The sequence below is a fragment of the Bubalus kerabau genome, chromosome 7 (genome assembly GCF_029407905.1).
Source record: "Bubalus kerabau isolate K-KA32 ecotype Philippines breed swamp buffalo chromosome 7, PCC_UOA_SB_1v2, whole genome shotgun sequence".
NCBI lineage: Eukaryota > Metazoa > Chordata > Mammalia > Artiodactyla > Bovidae > Bubalus > Bubalus kerabau.
Genome location: NC_073630.1, coordinates 118,506,900 through 118,520,328, shown reverse-complemented (window position 1 = coordinate 118,520,328; position 13,429 = coordinate 118,506,900).

Below are 13,429 nucleotides of genomic sequence, written 5' to 3'. Positions count from 1 at the left end.
GGTCTGTTTGTCTGTACCTAGGGAAAGCAAATGACACACAGGACCTGATTTTCTGGAAGGACGAGGATGAGAGTGACTTGACAAAACGCTCTGGCAGGCCCCCTTAGTCACCACTATTCACACACAAAAAAGCACCTGGGATCAGAAAGCACTTGATTTGGGTGCTGTTCCTGGTTCTGCTCCCTGGAGGAGGAAATGCCAACCCGCTCCAGTTTCCTTGCCTAGAAAATCCCACAGACGGAGGAGCCTGGCGGGCTACAGTCCATGGGGTCACAAGGAGTCGGATAGGACTGAGCTCACGGCATGCACGTACCCCCTGGCTTTGCGGGTGGCTGGCTGTGTGACTGCAGGCAGGGTGCTTGCCCTCTCTGTGCTTGCTGCCCCCAGGGGTGAGGTGGGCCACCCGTGGACCAGATGGCACAGGGCATGTCATATGTCTGTTCGGCCTCCCCCCACCCGCCTGCCTGCCCGCAGGAGTCTGTCTGGAAGTCCCCAGTTCCCCTAGTGTGGCTTTTCATCTGAATCCAACTTTTATTCAATGAATATAAAACCTCTCCAGGCTTCCCTGGTGGCTTAGTGGTAAGGAATCTGCCTGCCAAAGCAGGAGACACGGGCTCAGTCCCTGGTCCTGGAGGGTCTCACAAGCTGCAGAGCAACAAAGCCCGTTGCAACAAAACCACAACTATTGAGCCCGTGCTCTAGAGCCCAGGAGCCACAGCTGCTAAGCCCAAGCCCCAGAAGCAGCCACTGAAGCCCACACGCCCTAAGGCCAGGCTCCACGAGTCAGACACGACTGAGCGACTTCACTTTCACTTTTCACTTTCATGCATTGGAGAAGGAAATGGCAACCCACTCCAATGTTCTTGCCTGGAGAATCCCAAGGATGGCAGAGCCTGGTGGGCTGCCGTCTATGGGGTCGCACAGAGTCGGACACGACTGAAGCGACTTAGCAGCAGCAGCAGCCACAAGAGAAGCTGTGGCGAGGAGATGCTCGCTCTCCATGACTAGAGAAAAGCCTGTGCAGCGATGCAGACCCAGCACAGCCAGAATACATAAATGAAACTGTTTTACTGGACAACCTCCGGGCGCTGCTCTTGCGGTCAGATCCTGTCTTACTGCACAGCTGCCTGCAGGTTTCCCTTCTTTTACCGTATCCACAACCTCAACCTCTCCGTGAGGGCAACACTGTCACCCCCATTTGTGGATGGGGGGAGCTGAGGCTCTGTGGGGTCAGGAAACTTTCACGGGGTCACGGCAGCGGCCCAGCCGGGTGGGAGCCTGGTCTGTGGCCCTCCTGGGAGCCACCTCTTCCAGGGACCCAGGCAAGCCAGCAGGAGCAAGGCCACAGGTAGGTGTTGGGGGGCAGGAGCCCCAGGAGAAGCAGGGAGAGAGGGCTCCCCAGGAAAGGCAGGGAGAGAGGGCTCCCCAGGGGTGCTTGTTGCTTTCCCCTGCTCGGGCCTGACCTCCTCGGGGCCGCCTTTGCCAGCCTGGCTGTCGCCTCCGCTGTTAGTCTCCAGCTCCGAGAGGGCAGGCCTGGTCACCTTGGCCCTGGGCAGCCATGTGCGGCTCCAGCGACAGCCAGGTAAGCACGGCTGTATAAGATCCCGGCTAGGACTTCCCTGGTGGCAGAGTGGGTAGCATCCATCTGCTAGTGTGGGGGACACAGGTTCGATCCCTGGTCCGGGAAGATCCCACGTATCGCGGAGCAACTGAGCCCCGGCACCACAAATACTGAGCCTGTGCTTGGCAACGAGACGGCACAGCAGTGAGAAGCCTGCACGCCACAACTGGAGAGCGGCCCGTGCACAGCAACACAGACCCAGCACAGCCAGTAACAATAATAGTAAAAGAAGATCCTGGTTAACCAGCCGCTGGGAAGGAAGGAGGCCCCGACCCGGGAGGCACGTCCTGCTCACTCCATGGACGGGCTGGGTGGCTGGAGGGACTGCATAGGCCTTGGTCCAATTCTTCGTCCAGACCGCGGCCCAGCCCTGCACGCCTACTATGGGCCAGGCCCTACAGAACGCAGTGTGGATCTGCGTCTCTGGTCCCCGAGCCCTGGCCCGCAGTGACGTGGCCTGGGAAGACCCCTCCCTGCGTCAGCCTGTTTCCTTGCCCATACGAGAGGATCATGACAGAGTTCGTGAAGGACTATAAATAAAGTTCAGGAATGCCCAGTGCCCAGCACAAGGAGGGCACTTAATTCTTGCTGTTCTTCAGTTCAGTTCAGTCGCTCAGTCGTGTCCGACTCTTCGCGACCCCATGGACTGCAGCATGTCAGGCCTCCCTGTCCATCACCAACTTCCGGAGCTTGCTCAAACTCATGTCCATCAAGTTGGTGATACCATCCAACCATCTCATCCTCTGTTGCTCTCTTCTCCTTCTGCCTTCAATCTTTCCCAGCATTGGGGTCTTTTCCAATGAGTCAGCTCTTCGCATCAGTATTGGCCAAAGTATTGGAGTTTCAGCTTTAGCATCAGTCCTTCCAATGAACACCCAGGACTGATCTCCTTTAGGATGGACTGGTTGGATTTCCTTGAAGTCCAAGGGACTCTCAGGAGTCTTCTCCAACACCACAGTTCAAAAGCATCAATTCTTCGGTGCTCAGCTTTCTTTATAGTCCAACTCTCACATCCATACATGACCACTGGAAAAACCATAGTTTTGACTAGACGGACCTTTGTTGGCAAAGTAATGTCTCTGCTTTTGAATGTGCTATCTAGGTTGGTCATAACTTTCCTTCCAAGGAGTAAGCATCTTTTAATTTCATGGCTGTAATCACCATCTGCAGTGATTTTGGAGCCTAAAAAAATGAAGTCTGTCACTGTTTCCATTGTTTCCCCATCTATTTGCCATGAAGTGATGGATTCAGATGCCATGATCTTAGTTTTCTGAATATTGAGTTTCTTTTTCACTCTCCTCTTTCACTTTCATCAAGAGGCTTTTTAGTTCCTCTTCACTTTCTGCCATAAGGGTGGTGTCATCTGCATATCTGAGGTTATTGATATTTTTCCCGGCAATCTTGATTCCAGCTTGTGCTTCACCCAGCCTGGCATTTGGCATGATGTACCCTGCATATAAGTTAAAACAAATTTTACTTAGAGAAAAATTTATTTTGTTCTGATGTCCTGTGTTACTAGTTTGAACACATCTAATTGCCCCACGAAAATAGAAAACAGTTCTGTCGCCTCTCCAAACACTCTCTGACCTGTGAAAGCAATGCGTTTCCCTAGAAGCGGTCAAGTTGGTGGGCGGGACTCCACGTCCCAGTCTGGTCTGTGTGGATGCTGGTTTCAGGGTCAGTTCAGCTTTCAAAGCCTTCGCAGGGCTGTTTGGATCTGACTTGCGTGTGCGTGACCAAAACTCTGACTAAATCTTAGTCTCTCTGAGCCCTTTTGTAAAATGTTTTATTGGAGTATTGTTGATTTACGCTATGTTAATTTCAGGTGTACAGCAAAGGGAATCAGTGTACATACACATAGATCCACATTTTCAGATTCTTTTCTGATTTAGGTCATTACAGAGCATTGAGTAGAGTTCCCTGTGCCATACTGCTGCTGCTAAGTCGCTTCAGTCATGTCCGACTCTATGCGACCCCATAGACGGCAGCCCACCAGGCTCCCCCGTCCCTGGGATTCTCCAGGCAAGAACACTGGAGCGGGTTGCCATTTCCTTCTCCAATGCATGAAAGTGAAAAGTGAAAGTGAAGTCGCTCAGTCGTGTCCGACTCTTCACGACCCCGTGGACTGCAGCCCACCAGGCTCCTCCGCCCATGGGATTTTCCAGGCTAGAGTACGGTAGGTCCTTACTAGTTATCTATTTTATGTGGCCCAGTGTTCATTCCAGCCTTGTCCTCAAAAGACAGAACCGGCTAAACCGGTCTCAGGCCTCACCCCCAGCGCCGCCCAGTGGACGGCTGATGTCCAGCCTCCAGCAAGGACGTCCTCAACCTGGTGCTCTCCCTCAGTGGTTTTCCATCCACTGACCCCACCTGCTCCTGGGCCATGACCCCCATGACCCTGTATTCAGGACTGAGCCTGGTTCCCCCATTGCAATTATTGTTGTTCAGTCACTCAGTCGTGTCCGACTCTTTGCAACCCCCTGGACTGCAGCACACCAGGCCTCCCTGTCCTTTACCATCTCCCGGAGCTTGCTGAAACTCACGTCCACTGAGACACTGATGCCATCTAACCATCTCATCCTCCGTAGTCCCCTTCTCCTCCTGCCTTCAATCTTTCCCAGCATCAGGGTCTTTTCCAATGAGCTGGCTCTTCACATCAGGTGGCCAAAGTATCGGAGCTTCAGCTTCAGCATCAGCATCAGTTCTTCCAATGAATATCAGGGCTGATTTCCTTTAGGATTGACCTGTTGCAATAGCCCAGAATAAAATCTCTCCAGCTCTGGGTTTTCTCTGACATGCGCCACCCGCCCCCAGCCCAGGATCCTCTTTAGGGTCAGGCCCTAAGGCTCTCAGAGCTTGGGGGTGGGCTGTCCCCCTGAGCCCCCCGGGCACAGGGAGGGCGCTTCACTGAGTAGCGCTTGTTGCTCTGCTCACGGTGAGGACTTCTGTACAGGGGGGTCCATGGCGGCCAGAGGGCTGAAGCTGCCAGAGCCAGAGACACTGAGGGGCTCCCCCCACCGTTTGCCTGTGGGACGGGGTGGTCACTGAGCTCACAGCACCTCATCAGGGCATCCCAGCCAGCCTGCGAGGGCCCTCGCAGTGTTCCCATTTCAAAGATGGGAAGAGTGAGGCCAGAGAGGGACCACAGCATGACAAGGGGAAATCCGTCCTCTGCGGCTGGTGGTTGGGTTGTGGGCATCATTGCTCAGAAAGCCCACATGTGGGGTTTTCCCTGATTAGAAGTTGGGCTTTGCTGACGGCTCAGATGGTAAAGATTTTGCCTGCCAATACAGAGAAACAGGTTCTATCCCCGGGTTGGGAAGATCCCCTGGAGGAGAGCATGGCAACCCACTCCAGTATTCTTGCCTGGAGTATCCCCATGGACAGAGGAGCCTGGTGGGCTACAGCCCATGGGGCAGCAGAGAATCAGACACGACTGAGGGATCAACTCAACTAACACTTTCATTTCCAGAAGTTGGAGGCTTCAGGACTGCCTCTGTGTTTCTCTGCCTCTGTAGCTGGGTCTCTCTCCCTCTCACGGGGTGCAAAGATGCAGATGGTTTGCTGTTCAGAGTGGGTCAGATTACTTGTTATCAGCAAAAGCCACCACCCCCACCCCCACCCCGTCCCTCCCAGCAGCCTGGGACGGGCTTAGAAAAAGATCAGTGACCAGGGGGCAGGACTCTGAGGCCAAGGAAACATCCCTTGACTTTTCCTTCCCTTGAGCCTTTTTCATCCAGGGGTCTTTAAGAAAATGGAGCTCCAGAGCTCTCCGGCATCCACCGTTCTCATGAGTAAACCCCCTGGCACCCCCTTGTGGCCGGAATGTCCTCTGCCCGCCGAGCATCCCTGGGAGAAAACAGCCCTCGCATCCCTCTCTGGAGTCCTGGCGTCAGAACTCGGCCAACTCTGTTCTCCACCCCAACGTGCACCTCCTCCTCTGTCACTTCCCTGTCTCCCTAGCCTGACCCCACACGTGTGGGGCCTGCGGTCTCCCTGTCTCTCCAAAGGTCAGGTTCATGATCACAGTTACCCAAATAGCTCAGACACAGGACTCGGCCGCTCTGATTTTGAGACTCCCCAGGGAGTCTGGTCCCCCGGGATCTGCGTCTGGCATTCGGGGCTCCTCAGGACAGCCCCCACCCCCCAGTCCAGGCGGCCTCCTGTCCTGCTGGCTCTGACCCCTCCACGCCGTACCTGTCTTCCCTCCCTAACTCCACTCCAGAAAGGGAGACAGAGCTTTGAAGAGGAAGTTTACTGTGAAAGGGACTCTGGGGACTGGAGTGGGTCCTGGGGAGAGGGCAGAGGGCAGTAAAAAATGGACACTGTTGATCTGGTCAGCCTGCAGGCACTGGGGCCTTGATCCCACTGAGATCTTCTAAGGAGCCACGTGGAACGTGCCTGGGGGTTGAGCCTAGAAGAGGGGCCGTGGGTGCAGAGACTCACACGCCCCCTTGACTCACACGTACTCGGTCAAGGGTGGCCTTGCCCCGCTGCATTGGTATGCTGGGCAATCTCGCAGACACCCGCGAAACGTGTCAGCGAAGCCCAGGGCAGAATCGAAGAGAAGTGCAGGGCAGCGTGCCCAACGTGCCCACACAGTCCAGCTTCGGTGTGGCTTCACTCTGCTCACCACCCTTGTCAAGGCCAGGCCACCAGGCTGCCTCTTGGAGGCCCGTGGTCTCTACAGACTCACCCAGGAGGTTCAGCACAACAGAGTGTGGCCCCGTGGCTTCAGGTGGGGCTCCCGGGGGCCCTCATTCTGTCTCTTCTCCACGCTCCGGGCCAGCACTTCCAGCAAGGTCTCTAGAGGCCCAGACCCTCACCAGCCCTCCCCGCTGGTGGTCCTCGCTCCGCCTCCCCTGCGCCTACTGCCATCTCGGCGGAAGAGCCCAGGGGTGCCGCTGTGGTCCTCTGGGTGCCAGGCTCACTCCCCCTGCCCTCGCTGCAAGGGCGCTCCTACCTCCTGATGATGGTCAGTTACCACACCCCACTCCCACCCCCAGGAGAGCGACTCTGCATTCTGGTCCACTACTCTGAGGTCCCCACGAGCGGTCATTCTCAAGTTCAAGGGAGTCTTTGCTCCATCTCCTGTTGGAAGCCGGGGTCCCCTCCATGCTCGCTGAGCCGGTGGGACCCCTGGTCCAGCAGAGCCCGAGACCGCAGAGATGAGCGGCACATACCCTACAAGGGGGCCACTGAGGACAATGCCGGAAGGGCCAGAAGCGCTCTGTCCTCGGTTCTGGCCCCGTGAAGCGCCTGCTTTTTCTGAGCATATCCCGGAAAACGGCGCCACCCACAGGGAGTGCTCCCTGCATTGCGCCTTGGAGGGGGCCATTCTTGCAGCTGGCATTTTCTGGAGATGTCTTTTTCTTTGGGAGGTGGGTACGACAAGCAGAGCTCATGGTCTGGGACTCAGTGTCACGCACTCTTTGCTGCAAAATGGGGTTCTTGGTCTGTGGCCTCTTCCTAAGGAGGCTATACAGACAATGTGTGTGTCATCGCTCAGCCGTGTGACTCTTTGGGACCCTGTGGTCTGTAGCCCGCCAGGCTGCTCTGTCCATGGGATTTCCCAGGCAAGAGTACTGGAGTGGATTGCCATTCCCTTCTCCAGGGCATCTTCCCGACCCAGGGATCAAACCCGGGTGCCCGGCACTGCAGGCGGATTCTTTACCATCTGAGCCACCAGGGATGCCCATATAGACAATGCTGCCGATTATTGTTCACAAACTGAACACTGGCTTTTAACCGGCCCCCATGGGATGAAGAACTGGAGGCTCAGGGAATACCCACGGTGAGCCTCCTTCTCCTTCCTGGCGGGCTGACCTCTGAAGCATTTCCCTGACACACAGCCAATGCGCTTTTCTTGCTGAGTCTTGCCTGCAACAGAGCTGGGAGGTGTCGCCTTTCTTCCCATCTCGGATGGGGGTCAAGCAAGCCAGAGGCTCTCAGGAATTCCCCCGGTTCCCTTGCCAGGCCGGGGGTGGGGTGGGGTGGGGAGCAGGTTGGGTGGGGGGTGCTTCCTGCACCTTCCTGCAGCTTAGGTCAAGAGCAATCCCAGCATTGAGCCACCTAGAGGGAGACTCTGCCCAGGACATTTCAATATGACATGGCTTCAGCAACGTGACAAACACCAATGCCTTAGGGGACTTGCGGGTGGCTCCAGAGGCTGGGGCATCCAGATGATTGCAGCGGCTGGGAACCTGGCTCCCTGTGTGACCCGGTGTCTCTCTTCTCACCAACCAGGGGGCCTCAGACCTGAAGCTTCACTCCCAGGAAGCCCTTGTGTGGGTGATGCTGGGCTGAACCGTACCCCCCTCCCTCTCCGCTACCCAAGACAGGCTCAAGTCCCACCCTCTGGGACCTGTGAACTTGACCTTACTTGGAAATAGGGTCTCCACAGACGTCATTAGCTAAGATGAGGTCATGCTGGAGGAGGGCGGGCCCCTCAAACGCAACGGGAGTCGCAGCTCCGAGCCCAGGGACACCAAGGGTGCTCAGGAGACCCAGAAGCCTCCCAGGATCAAGGAAGGAGCCTCCCCTGGAGCTCCTGTGGAGGGGTGGCCCTACCACCACCTTGATCTCAGACGTCTGGCCTCCAACAGAAGAGCAAAAGTCTGTTGTTCTGGCCCCCGTTTGTGGGGCTTCATCCCACGGCCCCAGGACACCAGGCCATCTCGCATTCCAGTTAGCCCTTGAACCAGCCCGGGTCTTCTTCTTCTCTCATCTCCAGCACAGGGGCTGGTATACAGGAAGTGCTCAATCAACGCCCTACCCAATGCACGGCATCACTTTCTATTTCCCTCATGTACTCCTAACTCCCCTCGTCTGCTTTCCGCTGCACAGGCACCAAATTTAATTAGAGAAACAGCTTCTTGATCACTAGCCAAAAATCCAAGTCTTGCCCATGGTGCATCCTACCCCGAATCAGGCCCCGATGTCCTACTTCATTACTTGTAATGAACCCTCTCGTTTAATTTCTCTGTGATGGTGAAACGGTGCCAAGCCTGCAAAGCACTCGGAGTTAACCGGGCCATCCAAACGACAGAGCAGACTCAGCCGTCACGCACGATGAATGCACGTGGCCTTTTCTGTTGCGCCTGGAGAGCTCAGGGTGAGTGACAGGCATGGGATGCTGAGGCTGGATCTGAATTCGCAGAATAATCCAGGTGTGTGGACCCGTGTTTGAAGGAGTGAGGCTCTAAGGAGTGAGTCACAAGTTATTTTCACTCCTGGTTTCATATGGCCTGGTTTTAAATTACTGAGCGGCTGGAAAGCTCCCACAATGAAATCATATTTCATTTGTTTCTCCATTTGGCTGTTAAGTGAATCAATTTCTGGGCTGGGTTTGGAGGTGAAGAAAGGACAGAGAAGCCCGCACGGCTTGGACGAGAGAAGGCCTAGAGGTGTCCTGGGTGGTTTGGAGTTTCTGGAAGTGGCTCTTCAGTGGGCCTGGGGCCTCCCACGTGCAGGATGTCTGCACGGCTGGGTTTCCAGGGCGTTGCCTTTCTAGACCAGGCCCCAAGTGAGCCCAGCCACACCAGGCACTCTTTAGGGAGAAGCAATTGGCGGGAAGTCTCGACAGACCCAGGGCGAGGTCAGGAATGTGGGGAAGGGGAGGCTCACCTCTTTGCTTTTGCTGAGTGAGAGGCAGCAAAGGGAGCATCAGGGTGGGCGGGTACCTGCTGACCCTGGAGTTCAGTGGTTACGCTTCTCCACACTGGAGACCCCAGGATGCACTGGAGACCCCAGGAAGTGATGGAGGCCCCTTGATAAGCCCTGCCTGGGCAGCCTGACATTTGGTGAGGGAGTCAGACAAGAGGGATAAATAAGAGTACAGAGCAGCCTGGCAAGGACAGTCAAGGCCTCAGGGAGTGGAGGTGGCCCCTGGTTTAGCTGGGGTTCAGGGGTCTTCTCCAAGGAGGGACTCTCTGGTGGAGTCCAGTGGGTGATGCTGAGCTGTCAGGTGAGGGTGGGCCATCCCCCAGCCCAGGGGGGCGAGGGCCTGGCATGGTTTGGCTCCAGTGCCACAGGTCCCTATGGTCCGAGCTCCTTATCCTCAGTTCAGGCCCCTCTGCCTCATCTCTTGACCTCCTCAGCACTCCTTGAAGGTCCAGCAGACCCAGGAGAGATGCGTGCCAAATCCCACAGGCTCGCCCTTCAGAAGAGCCTGGCTGTGTATCCCAGCTCTTCTGCAGGGGACTAGTTTGCATTTGGGCAAGCGAAGCCTCGATTTCCCCATCTGTTACATGGGTGCAAGGATGACGCTGGGGATAGTAATGGAGGGTTCTCTGGCACAGAACGGCCCCAGAGCGTTGCAACCATGGTCCTGACTGCTTGCTTCACCTGCCTTTGCCCTTGGCGTCCTCCTCATCTGTATTTTGCCATCCGCCCCCCACTTTGGGGGCCACACTGTGCAGCTTGTGGGATCATAGTTCCCTGACCAGGGATCAAACAGGCCTGTGGCAGCGGAAACTCAGGAGTCCTAACCACTGTTCTGCCAGGGAAGTCCCTTAAACCCCTTGCTCCTCCTCCCTGAGTATGAGGCTGGCCACACTGGGGGTTAGACAAACCCCTCCACCAGGTTCTCCTGCCCCATTTAAGCAGCCCTCCCCTCTCGACCTTTCTCCCTCCCAGCCCCTCCTGGGCAGGCCTCAAGAAAGCAGCACAGATGCCCACTGGCCCCGGACCACGCGGTCGGCGTTGTGCCCATCATCCCTCATCCCTCAACACCCTTCCCTCCCCAAAGCCTTCAGGACCCATGAAAGGGCAGCAAACATTTTCAGCACTGCTGCTGCTGCTGCTAAGTCACTTCAGTCGTGTCCGACTCTGTGCGACCCCATGGACGGCAGCCCACCAGGCTCCCCAGTCCCTGGGATTCTCCAGGCAAGAACACTGGAGTGGGTTGCCATTTCCTTCTCCAATGCATGAAAGTGAAAAGTGAAAGTGAAGTCGCTCAGTCATGTCTGACTCTGTGCGACCCCATGGACTGCAGCCCACCAGGCTCCTCCATCCACGGGATTTTCCAGGCAAGAGCACTGGACTGGGGTGCCATTGCCACAGATGGCCTTAATTCTGAAGGGCCTTCCAAGCCCTCAGAGCTGCAGCAGACGCCTGGATCTGCCTCCAGGGCGTTTGTCACGGAAAGAAAAGGCCCTTACCTGTAGGTCACTGGACTCATTTCTTGGGAACCTTCACCTGGCACAGCCCACGCAGGAAAAGCATTCCCCGAAGGCACCCCCGGGATGGCTGTGCTGTGTAGCTGAGCACAGTGTTAGTGGATGCTTGAGAAGGAACACTTAGGCTTTGATCGTTTCTGTGTTTTGTGATCACCTCTGGGTCACCAGGGACAGAACCTCCAAATTATAGCCTGGTGCCTGCAGGAGAGCAGGGTTTGCTGTGAGAGGTTTGACTCTAGCACCAGCTGGGCCCGGGGCAGGCGGGGGCAGAAGCCGCCCCCCCTCTTCTGCAGTCTCCATCACCAGCACAACCCACGTCTCCTGGTAAGTGGTCAGGGGACAGAAGACATGGAGCTGTCCATGTCTTCTCCAGGGTCCTACCTGGGTTCTGCCCACGAGGCCCCTTCAGCTGCCTGGCACCTGCCTGCTGGCACTTAGGCACACCCTCCTTTATGACCCAGGGCTCTGCCATCCAGCCCTGATTATACCCCTGGCTTCCCTGGAGTTCAGGTTTGGACAAGGGGGGCACGGGGCCACAGAGCAGGGGGCAAACGTGCGAGCGCCCATCTTCATCTTGGAGCTGGAAGTCTGAGTGCACCGAGGCCCATCCCGGGAGGGATGTGGACCAGCGCTGCTGCTGCAGGTGCAGCCAGGGGACCTGGGAGACCCCCTGGAAAGTCAACCCCTTCTGCGCTTCCCCTGAGTGCAGCCTGGCCAGGTCGTGTCCTCTCCCCAAGCCTGGAGATGGACTAGGGCCCTGTTTCTAGGGTCACGGGGGCCAAAGGAAACCTGCTAAGTCTTCAGGCAGGAAAGATGGGGCAAGGGTGGAAGGAATGGGTGGAGGGCCAGAGGGGCCACCCGGGGCACCCACTCGTGACGGCCTGGAAGGGGATCCCTGTGAAATGAGATGGGGACTTCCCCAGGGGAACAGCTGGGGGTACAGGGGCCGAGGAGCAGGTGTGGCTTCTACCCTGCCTGCAGAGGGGGCCTGGGTCACCCCAGGGCATTCCTTCCACCCGCAGGTGTGAGCCTGGCAGGAGGAGAAGGTGGGGGGTAGCCACTGGCACCTTCAGGGCTCTTTCTACAATGAATTAATGACTAATTTGAAAACAAATTTCTGTTTTATTAAAACAGTGCCCAGTTCACTAAAGGTACTGAATACACGGTGCGTGGATGGCTGGATGGGGGACAGGTGAGCAACGGCGACACCCTTCGAGGGCTGGCGACGTCCCACACTGCTCTCTGGTCTGCTTCAATAACAATAAATGTGATGATAACCATCGTTCCCTGAACTCTGGCGTTTTTGCACTTCGAACTGTTTTATCCACATGACTCATGGGATCCTCCTAAGAACCTGTGGGTCAGGCACTGTTTGAGGGGTGAGGAAGCTGAGACACAAGAGAAGGCGAACGAGTTGCCCGAGGTCACACCTGGTTCACACGGATGACAACCGAAATCTGGTTCCGTCCACCCAGACCACCCAGCCTCCGCGGGCACCATGCCGGAGGAAGACGAGCCGGCAGGCCTGGCCCGTGGGGAGCTCCCCTGTGTGAGAACCAGCTGGGCCAGGGCAGGGGGGGCAGAGGCGTGGCTACAGGACACCAGGGTTCTCCCTCACTGCCAACCTGCCGTGTGACTTTGGCAGGACTTCCTTGGGTCTTTGGTTCTATCCCAGTGAAAGAATGTGCTGGAACCACATGACCCTGAGGTTCCTGCCTCAAGGAGTTGAGAACGGCTATGATTCCCCAGTCCCTGCCCCATTTGAAGGGCCTGTTCAGAGAGGCGGGGCCAGCTCCACTGGGAGGCCCCGGGTGACTGCATGTCGGGCGGACCTCTGGAAGCAGGCCGCTCACACTCGCCCTCTGACTCACAGGGACTTGGGAGCAAGGGCCCGTCCACCCCTTTCCATGGGGAACTTGATGGCGAGCTTCCTAAAGAGGACACGAGGGGGCGGTGGGTACTGTGATGTTGGGTGGGCGTCTGGCCTGCTGCCCCGGGTGATGGCCTGGAAAGTACCCCCTCTCTCCTTCCCTCCCTCTACTCAGCAGGCTATCTGTGGGGTGCCCACTCTGTGCCTGGCTTATACAAGTCACTGAGAAGGGATAACAACTGCATGATAATATCAAACACAGCTATTGATCTCAGCTGCTGCTGGGGCCCAGCGCGCATTAGCCCATGGGGGCCTCAGAAGTATCTAGAGAGGCGGGGACTACTCACAGTCTAACAATGCACACAGAGAAGAAACCAGGCTCCCCACGAGGGGGTCAGACCCCCCAAGCCCCCACCCTGACTGGCCAGGCTCTGCCCTCGCCAGGACTAACCACCAGAATTTAATGCTCTCACCCGTGGTGGATCGTCCACTCGTCCACTTCACGGGTGGGCCCCTGATGCCCACAGAGGGGCAGGGACTGCTCAGATCTGCACTGCTGAGAGGGCCATTGGGTGGAGAAGAGGGCACCTGACCTCTGTGAGTGTCCTTCCATCATCACATCCACTCGTGTTCTGGGCAAAAGGCCCCAGCGGACAGGCTTGGAGCCAGGCAGCTACACAAACAGCCAGCCCAGCCAGGCTTTCCAGGTTGCCAGGGTGCGTGGGGCTGGGCCAATCGGCCGCATTGCCCATGGCTGGT